Here is a 15301-nt window from a genome sequence, read left to right as displayed (position 1 = left end):
GTATCCCGCCACACACGAAGAACGTCGTTGGCCAGGAAACACAGCCAGGTAAGTCTTCCACACAGCGGAAAAAATAGCTGACAAGCCATACAAAGCAGTTAAGCCTGAAACAGAGACCCGACACTTGACCAATCAAGCAGCACATCTATAATTATCTTCTACCTTACAATTTTCAACCACACGTTGTTCTCACTGATCTAAAAGATCACTTTGATTTGCACATAGAGATTTTTTCCGGAAAGCGCACAAAAGGATATAAAGTTGTGATTCTTTAAATCGTACATTCACCTTAACCAGCATCTTTTTGTTCTGATACATTGGGGACATCACTATAAAGTAACTAGCAACTTTGGATACATAGTATTTCATTCGATGTCATTATACTCACTTAAGTATCCCCTGTTTTGATACTTCTTGGACATAAGTGAGTATCTAAAAGCAACTTTGGAGACTTTGTTTCATATCACTTGGTGTTAATATATAACGTATGTATATCAGATATTTGTTTAGATTTTCAGTAACTAGCATATCACCGGTTATTAACAGATTCTGTCACTGCTTTGACTGCACTTATATTAATTATGATCTATTAGGTACTATTGGCAGTAGATCGAACTTATGTGATTTTTTTTTATTGTGTACACTTTCCTGAGATATAGATCAAGTTCCCTCTTCCAGTAGTATTTGGATTATGGTTTTTAAATACTTCTTAGAATATAAAATTAATAAAGTTGTGGCAACAACTTTTTTATCACCTTTTTATGAAATTATTTGTGTTATTGTATTTATATTGCGCAGTTTTTATAACTAAGGATAATAAACCCTTTTACTTTGTTATAACTTTTGAATGAACATATTTTATGACATTTGATATTTCTGTATCCTCAGCTTGTATGAGCGCCACTCAACCCATTTTTTAGTTTTTTAACCTATTCTAACCATGTGGAGAGATCACGGTATATTTTGAGAGGCGTGGAGGATTAGACCAGGTCCAGATTTTCGAATTTTGTTTTACAAATAAAATGTATTAATCACTAAACCACAATCCCCCACATCGCAACTAACAATAAAATGTATGAACCACTAAACAGCCATCCCCACACATCGCAAAGTACATATTTAAACTATTAACCCCTAAACCGCCATCCCCACATCACAAAGTATCTATTTAACCTATTAACCCCTAAACCGCCATCCCCTACAACGCAAAATATTAATCTAATCACAAAGCCCACTAACCTAACACCCCCTAAATTTAGCCCATACATAAAAAAGACTATTAAACTAATACATTAATTAAAATACCAAAATTAAAAATCCCAATCTAAAATTAAAATTAAAAACCCTAGCATTACATAAAAAATAAAACCTAAGATTTAATTTAAATACAAAATCTAAGATTACATAAAATAAAAAAATCTAAGATCACAAAAAATCTAAGATTACCTAAAAAAATAAACGGCTAGCTTACGAGTTTTGCGCTATGGTGAAAAAGCAGTGTTATCAGGTTATAACGCTGCTTTTTCACTACTGCTGCTATTACGAGTCTTGTAGGTTTAGGGGCATCGCACACTTTTTTTGGCCATAATGCAAATCAACTTACGCAAATTGCGTAAAGTCTTTTTTCAATGGGATTTTCATAGCGCCGATATTACAAGCTTTTCCTGGGAGGCCAAAAAGTGAGCGGTACACCCTATACCGTCAAGATTCATAATGCATTCTAAAGTTAGTAGTTATGAGTTTTACGTTAAAAAGCTGTAACATAAAACTCATAACTAAAGTGCTAAAAAGTACACTAACACCTATAAACTACCAATTAACCCCTAAACTGAGGCACTCCCGCATCACAAACACTAAAATAAAATTATTAACCCCTAATCTGCCACTCCGGACATCGCCACCACTATAATAAACATATTAACCCCTAAACCGCCATACTCCCGCATTGCAAACACTAGTTAAATATTATTAACCCATAATCTGCCATCCCTAACATCACCGCCACCTATCTACATTTATTAACCCCTAATCTGCCACCCCCAAGTCTAACCCTAACACCCACTAACAAATATAATTAAACTAAATCTAAAGAAAACCTACTAAACTAAATACTTACCTGTAAAATAAACCCTAAGCTAGCTACAATATAACTAATAGTTACATTGTATCTAGCTTAGGGCTTGTTTTTATTTTACAGGCAAGTTTGTATTTATTTTAACTAGGTACAATAGTTATTAAATAGTTATCAACTATTTACTAACTACCTAGCTAAAATAAATACAAATTTACCTGTAAAATGAAACCTAACCTGTCTTACACTAACACCTAATCTTACACTACAATTAAATAAATTACCTAAATTAAATACAATTAACTAAATAAAAAAAACAAACACTAAATTACACAAAATAATAACCAAATTACAAGATATTTGGCAGTCAGCTCTTTTGCTGCCCATTAAAAAATCCTTAATCTAAAAAAAAAAAAAACACCCTCCCAAAAAACAAAACAAAAAAAACTAACATTAACCCCAAACAATATACTCACTGTTCCTGAAGTCTGGACATCCATCTTCATCCAGGTGGTGACATCTTCATTTAGTGCAGGGACAACTTCTATCTTCATCCCGGAGGTGCAGAGCCGTCTTCCGATGCGGTGGCGCAATCATCTGACAAGGAGGCTCCTCTTCATGCGATTGTCCGCCGCACACTGAAGCTTAAAGGGACACTGAACCCAAATTTTTTCTTTTGTGATTCAGAGAGAATTAAGAAAATTTGATAATAGGAGTAAATTAGAAAGTTGCTTAAAATTGCATGCTCTATCTGAATCATGAAAGAAAAAATTTGACTTCAGTGTCCCTTTAAATGCAAGGTACCCGTTTTATATTGGGGTACCTTGCATTCCTATTGGCTGAAAATTTAAAATCAGCCAATAGGATGAGAGCTGCTTAAAGCCTATTGGCTGTTCAAATCAGCCAATAAATAGTTTCCAGAATGTTAGTCATATTTTAGAGTATAATTAATTAGTTGTAACGAAGATGCGCTATAACTTACTTTTTAATGTAGTTATGAAATTAATATACCCTGGACTCCGTCGGCCACTTCAAAAGTCAATTTTTCAGTGAGCTAACGGTTTGATTTGTTCTCCAATCAGTGTTCTCCCCATATGGAAATTTTTGTTGTAGCTAGAGCACTTATTGGAGAACTATTCAAATCTTTAGCACACAAAAAATTGACTTTTTAAGTGGCTGGCGGAGCACTGGGTATTTGAATATCTATTAATATAAAGCATTTTTAAGTGATGTTTTAATAAAAACTACAGTTGACATGAGAAAAGGAGTTTTTGCAAAGGTTCTGTTGTGTTATCAACATAACAATAACTCATTCTTATCACTAATATTCCTCTATTTTAATTAACTTATTGCACTAATATATGCAGAAATACAAACTATTTGGTACATCCATCATAATTAGAATAAAATAAATAACACAATCAAAGCCAAAAACCTGCATATTTTTTGCAAGCAATATTTACAACAGTCTTAAATGTTGAGGATGTCTCAGACTTTTTCTGTTGTTTTCAAAAAAATATATATAATATGGCAACATACTTATTGGAGTAGGACAGATGCTATTTTAGATGTGTTTCAACATAATTCCCATTGTAGAAAGCTGACATGTTAAATATTCAGTGTTTCTGGCACCTAATCTCTGTTCAAATGTTTAGAACAGTTGTTTCCCAAAGCAACAAAAAAACGTAGGATATGCTTAATAGCTCTCCTGGATAATTTAATGCACATATTGATTAACTTTGAGAATATTGTTACAAACATGCATTAAAGTGAGTCTCTCACACAGTAAAATATTTACTGACTGAACAACATTAGTAGGTTCTACTCTTCTGAACTTTGCTTTTGGATGACCTTTTGCAATGTGTTTGCCTGGTCTTCAGTTTGTCTGCACTGTCTGTACAAATAGGCTTTTAGCTAACACTTACTGCTGAGTTCTCCTACTATCAAGTAATACTTCATACAGTCATTACATAATTCAGCTGAGGAATGATGGTCAATGTATCCTTATTGCCCTTATTGACTGTGTATGGGGCATTTCCTGTTACAGAATCTTGTTAATCCCAACACTAGGTTTGCATTCTTCCTGTTCCTTCTTCACCTTAATGTTGACCCTTGCCTGTTTCCCTGTTTGTATGTGTCTGTATGGGGGCAAAAGGGGGTAACCAACCACTTAAATCCCTTTTGTTGCCAATGAGTCTCTATTTTTAAAATTATGTACATCTCTGACTGACTATAATACTTAGGAAATTGTATTTTTTTGGTTCCACCATAGAGAAAAATTTCTGCACAAGCCAATGTGTCTATTGCTTGTCCAAACTAGACTTTTTGTGCCTAATATTTGTGATTTTGTTTTCTGTATTTTCAGCAATAATAATGCAGTGTCTTTATATATGTACTTGTAATGATTGGAACATTCTTGAGCATACACCTTGAACAAAAAGGGACACTATACTCAAACATTTTCTTTCATGATTAAGGTAGAGAATATAATTTTAAACAACATTCCAATTTACTTCTATTACCTAATTTGCTTTATTCTTTAGATATACTTTAATGAAGAAATAGCAATGCACACAGTGAACCAATCACAGGAGGCATCTATGTGCAGCTACCAATCAGCAGCTACTAAGCATATCTAGACATGCTTTTCAGCAAAGAATATCAAGAGAATGAAGAAAAACAGATAATAGAAGTAAATTAGAAAGTTGTTTATAATTGTATGCTCTTTCTAAATCATGAAAGAAAAAATGTGGGATTCGTGTCCCTTTAACTACACAATATCAGAATCTCCAACATAGATACTAAGTATGAACTGGGTATCCTTTGAATATATGAAGTATTAAGCTGTAAAGTATAGCAATTCTATATTAGGAGATACTACAATAATACTCAAATAACAGTAGCAAGTCTAATCGCACCTCATTATGTTGTGTTTCCGATATTAAAGCAACAGCACTGTCAATTGAAGGATGATGTTATGATACAGTTAACCTAACTTACACAATTACTAACAGCTATAAGCTAATATTTTATTCACCATTAACAGTAATAACATCGACATTATAACCCACTTTTCTTAGAGCCCCATAGGGCCAGTGTATAACTAAACCATAGATATATGGAATAATCTGATTTCTTTATACACATCCTAACTATGGATTAACACCGACATCCTAGGTCAGGAGTGATATATACAACTGTCAATATAATTTTTTAGAGCGTTACAGTGCACCGATACCCTTGACCTTCAATCTTCCTGTTTTTAGAGTTGTTTATGTGTGTATGTGAATTATTTTGTTTTAAATTATCCTAATAAAGGTTACATTTTAATTAAGCATTTCTCCCCCCCCCCCTCTTTTTTCTAATCTGCCTTTCTCCAATAGCCTTTTTAGGAAAGTGAGTGCTACACAAGTATATACCAGCATCAGTCTCAGACAGATATTTTTGTGAGGTATACAGACTGTAGGGTGCAATCGCTTTTTCCAGTCTCCAAGTCTCCAGTTCCAGTAGAATAAACTTGTTTACTTGTCTGTTACTCAACCATGCCTACAAGTGGTAATTCCATAATGAAGCACATACTTTTGGCTCCTTTCAGTACTCTAGACAGTCCTAAGACTGCAACCACCTGGCATAAGCTCCATACATACGAACCCATTCTAAGTCAATGTTATCATTTTAATTAAAATGTTTCTGCTTCATATCTCTTACCATTTACAATTCTTTGTCCAGTTTCACACTTAACTCATAACTTTGACCTAAATTACAACTGAAATTGTATTATGCCCTGAGTTTTCTAAAGTAAATTGAACTCATGTGAAAGTGCTGCCAGGAGTGTATCTTAAGCATCAATGTGCTTGTATTACAAGTTGAAAGTTTTCCCACTCGAGCAGTAGTATCGTTCAAACCCAACTTACCGGAGCTGAAGGTAGACCTGATTCCTATTGTGAAGTTACCAGGAACCTACTAGTTACAGCTTATACCAAGTCAAATCACTAATACAATGACCAATCAAGCAGGAATATTCCTTGCAAGTTTTTACATCAATACCATTTTACAGAGTAAAAGGACAAAAGCTATTTGCAAGTGTTAAATTAATCTTTAACTTCCAAAAGAACAGCAAAACTTGTAAATTAATTACTCACACATTTATGCTGGGCATTATGGTTATACAGAATATATGTCTATGATATGTAATTTATATGCATTATGATGTAAAAATGTTCATCATACATAGTTAAAGGGAAACTATACCCAAACATTTTCTTTCATGATTAAGGTAGAGAATATAATTTTAAACAACATTCCAATTTACTTCTATTACCTAATTTGCTTTTTTCTTTAGATATACTTTAATGAAGAAATAGCAATGCACACAGTGAACCAATCACAGGAGGCATCTATGTGCAGCTACCAATCAGCAGCTACAAAGCATATCTAGATATGCTTTTCAGCAAAGAATATCAAGAGAATGAAGCAAAATAGATAATAGAAATAAATTAGAAAGTTGTTTATAATTGTATGCTCTTTCTAAATCATGAAATAAAAAATTTGGGTTTCATGTCCCTTTAAGTTTCTTTATTGTATTTTGTATTTGGCTTGTTTTGGGTTTTGAAACAAAATTAACAGTATGGGATATTAATATCACACATTAAAAATGACTGAAGGTTTTCCCGGACACAATTATCAGTTTTGAAACACTCACATTCTAAAACATATTTTGTAAAATGACAAGATTTCTACCATTGAAACTAACCAGCCTCAAAACCGTTTCTTTCTGGACCAACATTTATACAATTTCATTGTGCTGACCACATTTATGCAATCCTAAATAGTACAGCGAGATCGCATAAACGGGGTGGTAGAATGAGATTGCATAAATGCGATTAGTGCGATGAAATACAGTTTTGTGACTCATTAGTTTGAGTAAACAAGAACATTTAGAAGAAATCAGGTGTTAAGGTTCCTGAGGTCCTGTATGAGCAGTCACAAATACTTTATTAGAGCTTTTCACTTTAGTTAATATTTCCAGCATTAATGTGATTAGCGCTCAAATACAGGGATTAAAGGGACAGTATACACCAATTTTAATATAACTGCATGTAATAGACACTACTATAAAGAAGAATATGCACAGATGCTGATCTAAGAATCCAGTAAAAAATACCTTTTAAAAACTGGGACATCCTAAAACATTTAATGTGAAAATGGCTTAATGTAGCTTAATGAGTGGCCAAATGTTAATCAATTGCGGCATAATTTTGCACTTCCCAAGATTTCCACTATCCAAGCCTATCCTAGAAGTTTCATGGATTTTGGTGTCCCACAAGGCAAATGAGTGACATTAAGCTTGTTTTTTGCAGAGCTTAATGTGGCTTAACGTACAAAATTGAACTTAGATGTTAACCAATTTCCCCCAAACTTCCCACAATACATTAATCTATCTGTTCAAACATATTCTTATATGTACAAAGTACATTTGATAAAACATACCAAAAGTTATCCACATTTAACTATTTTTTTACAATCCTAAAACATTTCATGTGAATGGCTTAACGTTAAAAATAGCTTAATGTACCAACATTTGCCTAAACATCAATCAATTGCCTTGAAACTTGGCACAAACTCAGTTTGTCACTTTCCAAACCTATCCTAGAAGTTGGTGATATGTTACAATGTGCAAACAATGGCACTACGAGGGCTTCTCCCCTTATTTATTACTATAAGCCATTATGTGATAAACACAATAATCACAGAATATCAAAGAAGGAGATGGTGCTAGTACATAAAATGATAATTGAACAAAAAGTAGAGTCTTGCTAGAGAATTGCGAACACTTACTTGAAAAGTATACACACAAAGCACTCTGTGCCCAGACTGGTGGGCAGTTATTGAGGTACAAGATTTATTTTTAAAATATAACTTTTATTAAATTGTTAAACTTAAAATAAGGGTGACACACAATTAAAATCGACACAGACACTGATTTGTGTGATGTTGCAAAAAATGTGTTATGTGGGGATTAATTATGTATTCCCGCCTGTCTATAAATTTGTATACTGTTCCCCACAATAACGTTAGTTACAATTCACTCTGAATATGGTAAATTACTTGATAATATTGATTGTAAATTAAATCTTATTCTATCAATTTATTATCATCTATTACCTAGTATACATTCAAATTCGCTCTGGTCTAGGTTTGGATAAATCCTCATAGGGGCTGAGTCAGAATATGTACTTGCTGTTGTAATGTCCGCAATGAGATTGTGAGGTAAATGTTGTTATTGAATCATATGAATTTTCTTGTGTATTGTACTTTATGTCCACCTGTAAAGCTTGTTCATGACCTTAAGCCGCTATAATGACTTTTGGAGTTATATAATCCTCATAGTGTAATCTATATATATTCTTATGCAATGAGATATTGACATTAAATGTACACAGAAATGTTATAGCATTTATTGTATCTATATATTTCTTGGAGTAGGTGTTTGATTACTCACTGATGATTGTTGGATTCCTGTATCAGTTATTTGTGTCTACCATGTGAAGGTACATAAAAAATGTGATATTATACAAACAGGTTGCCTAACACATGGCTACTATTGATCCAATGTGATCAGCGCCCCATACCACCAAGTGAGTATATTCATAGGTACATAAGTCAGTTTGCCTCGTACTTGATTTAAATTTTGAAATGAGACACTGTGAATTAGATGGATGTAAATGTTCTCCTCTGTGTGCTATATAATACTTTCTCATATACAGAATAATAAGATAATAAAAGATAGATACAATGTAACTATTAGTTATATTTTAGCTAGCTTAGGGTTTATTTTACAGGTTAGAATTAATTTTTAAATAGGAATTATTTAATTAGTAGCAAGTTTTATTTAATTATTTTAATTATGTTAAAGTTAGGGGGTGTTAGGGTTACGTTAGGGTAAGGGTTAGGGTTACGTTAGGGGTTAAAATATTTATTTAGTGTTAGTGATGTGGGAAGCCAGAGGTTTAGGGGTTAATAACTTTAGTATAGTGGTGTTGGCGTCATTGGGGGTGGCAGATTAGGGGTTAATAAGTGTAGGTAGGTAGGATAAGGGGATAAGGGTGTTTTATCCAGGAATGAAAGAAGGGCCCTGATTGATCTTAAAAAGAACAAACATCTGATTATTAAGGGGGCTGATAAGGGCGGTGTCATAGTGCTCCTGGGTAAACAATATTATGTTGAGGAGATTCTCACCCAATTATCCGATAATGAGATTTATCAGAAACTGACCTATAATCCTTTCTTTAAGATAAAGCAAGAAATTCTGTGTTGTGTGCAGACAGCAGCTAAATATGGCATTTTTGATAATGATACTACACATTTTTTGCTGAATGCAGAGGACATTACACCTGTCCTTTAAACCCTCCCCAAGGTCCATAAAAGTGCCACAGCCCCTCCTGGACACCCTATTGTGGCAGGGATGTTTATAGTCATTCTTTATTTGTTCAGTATGGCGCCACCTGGTGGCGATACATTGATGACATCTTTGGCATGTGGCTGGGCGACATTGGGACCCTGGAAAAATTTGTGAATGATTTAAATTGTGCAACTTGTCACATTAAGTTTAAATTGGTTTGCAGTGAGGAGAGTGTTGTTTTCCTGGACACAAGGGTGTATAAAGATACCCATGGACTTGTAGTGGATCTACATAAGAAAGAAACAGATTGCAACACTCTCTTACACTATAATAGTATGCATCCTCCCTCTTTGATCAGGTCTCTCCCTAGGAGCCAACTCTTAAGGGTGAAAAGGATTGTCTCTGAGACAGGCCCTATAGAGCAAAGACTGTCTGTAATGGGTGACCGGTTTAAAGTGAGGGGTTATCCATCAACCTTAAAACAAAAGGAAATTAAGAGTGTGAGACAAATTCCCAGACAAAATTTATTGGAACAAAAAGAGGGGAGAGAAATAAAGAAATCATATAGATTAATCTTTGTCAGCCAATACTCAAAATTAAGTAATAGGATACGCAAGATACTTTTCAACCATTGGCATATATTACAGACCTGTAAGCCTGAGGTAATTGAGTTTAGGGAACCCCCAATGCCTACCTTTAAGAGGGGTAGAAATTTGAAAGATTCACTGGTACATGCTGACATTGGTCCTTCGAAAGCCCTGGTCCAAGGTTATATTGGCAAAAAATTTTTTGTCTGTTTTCCATGCCTTGGTTGCTCCAACTGCAATAATATGATTAGAGGCCCTTCATTTAGCCATCTGAGTACGGGTAAAAAATTTGACATCAGGGGACATTACACTTGTCACACTGATTTTGTGGTATACTATATTAAGTGCCCGTGTGGGATGGGGTATGTTGGCGAGACCACCCACTCTGTCCGTGAACGCATAAACCAGCACAAATGTAGTATAAGAACCAAAAAACTAGATGCCCCTGTGGCTAAACATTTTTTGTCTGTTGGACACAATTTAACACAACTTAGGTTTCAAATCTTGGAACAAGTGGGACATCTTAGAAGAGGTGGTGATAGAACTAAAAGGTTAAAAATAAGAGAGGCCTTTTGGATCAGCAAATTAGATACCATGCTCCCTAAGGAAATGAATAGGGAGTTAGACTGGGCCCTATGCCTCTAGGGTGCCTGCTATATTGATTATTGTGATATTATCATGTATAATTGTTATGTGCCTTAGAAAATTGACATCTATCATATATATGATTTTAATGTGTATCATCTTGATATGTACTAACTTAGATTTATTTAAAATCCTGTATTACTTGATGTATAAGGATATTCTGTGTGTGTAATATATTCGGTGTAACCACTCGATGGCATTTCTTAGGTGCATGACAGGTAATAGGTATAGTAGGGGGTGTAGTTTGTAATGGTATATAAGGTGTGTTAACTCCAGGCGTAATTATGCATGATTAAGGACTGATTCCGAAACATTGCTATTTTGTGCTCTGGCTGTTACATTGTAAAGATTGCACTCATTTTAATGTAAAGTTAGCGGGTTGTTAGGTTTAGGGGTTAATATCTTAATATAGTTTATGGCAATGTGGGGGCTGGTGGTTTAGGGGTTAATAGGTTTAGTTAATGGTAGTGATGTGGGAGGCCAGAGGTTTAGGGGTCAATACATTTATTAAAGTTGCGGCGGGGTCCGGGAGCGGCGGGATAGGGGTTAAACAATTTAGTATAGTGGCAGCGTTTAGTGACAGGATATAAATAAAGTTGGTAAAAAGCCGAATAGCAGCAAGATCGATGACTGTTAGTTAACAACAGTCCGATGCTTATCGCCCCGTACTTGGTGCGCGGCTTTTTGCCGGCTTTTTTTATAAATATGGAGAGCGTATTCAGGTCCGCGGCCGCAATGTTAGGCGAGCATATTGGTGCCGACAAATGCAGCATAGTTGAGGCTTTGATAAATACCCCCTAAATATTTTAGGATTGTAAAAAAATTGTTAAATGCGAATAACTTTTGGTATGTTTTATCAAATTTCCAGAAATTTTCATAATATGTTTGAATAGATAGATTAATGTATTTTGAGAAGTTTGGGGGAAATTGATAAACATCTAAGTTCAATTTTGTAAGTTAAGCCACATTAAGCTCCCCAAAAAACGCTTAATGACACTCATTTGCCTTGTGGGAAACCAAAATCCATAAAACTTCTAGGATAGGTTTGGAAAATGTCAAACTGAGTTTGTGCTAAGTTTCAAGGCAATTGATTGATGTTTAGTTGAATTTTGGTACATTAAGCTGCTCACATTAAATGTTTTCGGAGCGTAAAAAAAATTATAAATGCGAATAACTTTTGGTATGTTTTATCAAATGTCCTAGAATTTTCAGAATATGTTTGAATAGATAGATTCATGTATTGTGAGCAGTTTGGGGGAATTGGTTAATATCTAAGTTCAATTTTGTACGTTAAGTCACATTAAGCTCCCCAAAAACAAGCTTAATGTCACTCATTTGCCTTGTGGGAAACCAAAATCCATGAAACTTCTAGGATAGGCTTGGAAAGTAACAAACTGAGTTTGTGCCAAGTCTCAAGGCGATTGATTGATGTTTAGGCAAATTTTGGTACATTAAGCTCTTTTTTACGTTAAGCCATTCACATGAAATGTTTTAGGATTGTAAAAAAATAGTTAAAGGGACACTGAACCCAAATTTTTTCTTTCTTGATTCAGAAAGAGCATGCAATTTTAAGCAACTTTCTAATTTACTCCTATTATCAATGTTTCTTTGTTCTCTTGCTATCTTTATTTGAAAAAGAAGGCATCTAAGCTTTTTTCTTGGTTCAGAACTCTGGACAGCAGTTTTCGATTGGTGGATGAATGTATCCACCAATCAGCAAGGATAACCTAGGTTGTTCACTAAAAATGGGCCGGCATCTAAACTTACATTATTGTATTTCAAATAAAGATACCAAGAGAATAAAGAAAATTTGATAATAGGAGTAAATTAGAAAGTTGCTTAAAATTTCATGCTCTATCTGAATCACGAAAGAAAAAATTTGGGTTCAGTGTCCCTTTAAATGTGAATAACTTTCGGTATGTTTCCAAATGTCCTGAAATTTTCAGAATATGTTTGAATAGATAAATGTATTGTGGGAAGTTTGGGGGAAATTGGTTAACATCTAAGTTCAATTTTGTACGTTAAGCCACATTAGGCTCCCTAAAAAACAAACTTAATGTCACTCATTTGCCTTGTGGGAAACCAAAATCCATGAAACTTCTAGGTTAGGTTTGGAATTGGAAAGTGACAAACTGAGTTTGTGCCAAGTTTCAAGGCAATTGATTGAAGTTTAGGTGAATTTTGGTACATTAAGCTCTTTTTATATTAAGCTGCTCACATTAAATGTTTTAGGATTGTAAAAAAATAGTTAAATGTGGATAACTTTTGGTATGTTTTATCAAATGTCCTGAAATTTTCATAATATGTTTGAATAGATAGATTAATGTATTGTGGGAAGTTGGTTAACATCTAAGTTCAATTTTGTATGTTAAGCCACATTAAGCTCCCCAAAAAACAAGCTTAATGTCACTCATTTGCCTTGTGGGACACCAAAATCCACGAAATTTCTAGGATAGGCTTAGATAGTGGAAATCTTGGGATTTGCAAAATTATGCAGCAATTGATTAACATTTGGCCACTTTTTTTACTCATTAAGCTACATTATTAAGCCATTTTCACATTAAATGTTTTGGGATGTCCCTAAAAAATCACTTAGAAGCTCCCAGTTTAGCAATGTTGATAAGTTTTTGATGGGACACCAGTGAAAGGGGCTGGGAAAACAAGAATAACAGACCCCCCCCCTCTTCCCTGCATATGAAAAGACACATAACATAAACAGGAGCCAGCAGGAGTCTGAACATCAGTATACACCTGACACTGTGGGGCTTGGTTAGGAGTCTGAAAATCAGCACAATGTTTTTAAAAAATAAGCAAAACTATACATTGTTACAAAAACACTACCAGATGGGCTATATAAATGGATAATCTGCAAAACATTTATGCAAAGAAAAAACTAGTGTGCAATGTCCCTTTAACCCCTTAATGACCACAGCACTTTTCCATTTTCTGTCCGTTTGGGACCAAGGCTATTTTTACTTTTCTGCAGTGTTTGTGTTTAGCTGTAATTTTCCTCTTACTCATTTACTGTACCCACACATATTATATACCGTTTTTCTCGCCATTAAATGGACTTTCTAAAGATACCATTATTTTCATCATATCTTATAATTTACTATAAAAAAAATTATAAAATATGAGGAAAAAATTGAAAAAAACACACTTTTTCTAACTTTGACACCCAAAATCTGTTACACATCTACAACCACCAAAAAACACCCATGCTAAATAGTTTCTAAATTTTGTCCTGAGTTTAGAAATACCCAATGTTTACATGTTCTTTGCTTTTTTTGTAACTTATAGGGCCATAAATACAAGTAGCACTTTGCTATTTCCAAACCATTTCTTTTCAAAATTAGCGCTAGTTACATTAGAACACTAATATCTTTCAGGAATCTCTGAATAGCCATTGACATGTATATATTTTTTTTTAGTAGACATCCCAAAGTATTCATCTAGGCCCATTTTGGTATATTTCATGCCACCATTTCACCGCCAAATGCGATTAAATACAAAAAATCGTTCACTTTTTTACTAATTTTTTCACAAACTTTTGGTTTCTCACTGAAATTATTTACAAACAGCTTGTGCAATTATGGCTTAAATGGTTGTAAATGCTTCTCTGGGATCCCCTTTGTTCAGAAATAGCAGACATATATGGCTTTGGCGTTGCTTTTTAGTAATTAGAAGGCTGCTAAATGCCACTGCGCACTACACGTGTATTATGCCCAGCAGTGAAGGGGTTAATTATGGAGCATGTAGGGAGCTTTTAGGGATACTTTTAGCTTTAGTGTAGTGTAGTAGACAACCCCAAGTATTGATCTAGGCCAATTTTGGTATATTTCATGCCACCATTTCACCGCCAAATGCGATCAAATTAAAAAAAACGTTAAATTTTTCACAATTTTAGGTTTCTCACTGAAATCATTTACAAACAGCTTGTGCAATTATGGCACAAATGGTTGTAAATGCTTCTCTGGGATCCCCTTTGTTCAGAAATATCAGACATATATGGCTTTGGCGTTGCTTTTTGGTAATTAGAAGGCTGCCAAATGCCACTGCATTTGACACGTGTATTATGGCTAGCAGTGAAGGGGTTAATTATGTAGCTTGCAGGGTTAATTTTAGCTTTAGTGTAGAGCTCAGCCTCCCACCTGAAACATGAGACCCCCTGATCCCTCCCAAACAGCTCTCTTCCCTCCCCCACCCCACAATTGTCCCCGCCATCTTAAGTACTGGCAGAAACTCTGCCAGTACTAAAATAAAAGCTATACTTGGGCTTTTTTTTTTTTTTTGGCATATTTACATATGCTGCTGTGTAGGATCCCCCCCTTAGTCCCCAACCTCACTGATCCCCCACCAAACAGCTCTCTAACCCTCCCCCTCTGCCTTAATGGGCGCCATCTTGGGTACTGGCAGCTGTCTGCCAGTACCCAGTTTAGTAACAAATGTGCTTTTTTTTTTAAAAAAATTCCCTTTTCTGTAGTGTAGCTTCCCCCCACCCCTTCCAGATCCCTTAGCTGTTTATTTGTAATATTTTAAACTTTTTATTTTCACTTTTCACAGCCTTATTTTTCCGTAGTGTAGCGGTTCCCTCCC

The sequence above is a fragment of the Bombina bombina genome, chromosome 11 (genome assembly GCF_027579735.1).
Source record: "Bombina bombina isolate aBomBom1 chromosome 11, aBomBom1.pri, whole genome shotgun sequence".
NCBI lineage: Eukaryota > Metazoa > Chordata > Amphibia > Anura > Bombinatoridae > Bombina > Bombina bombina.
Note: the sequence above shows the minus strand (reverse complement) of the source record.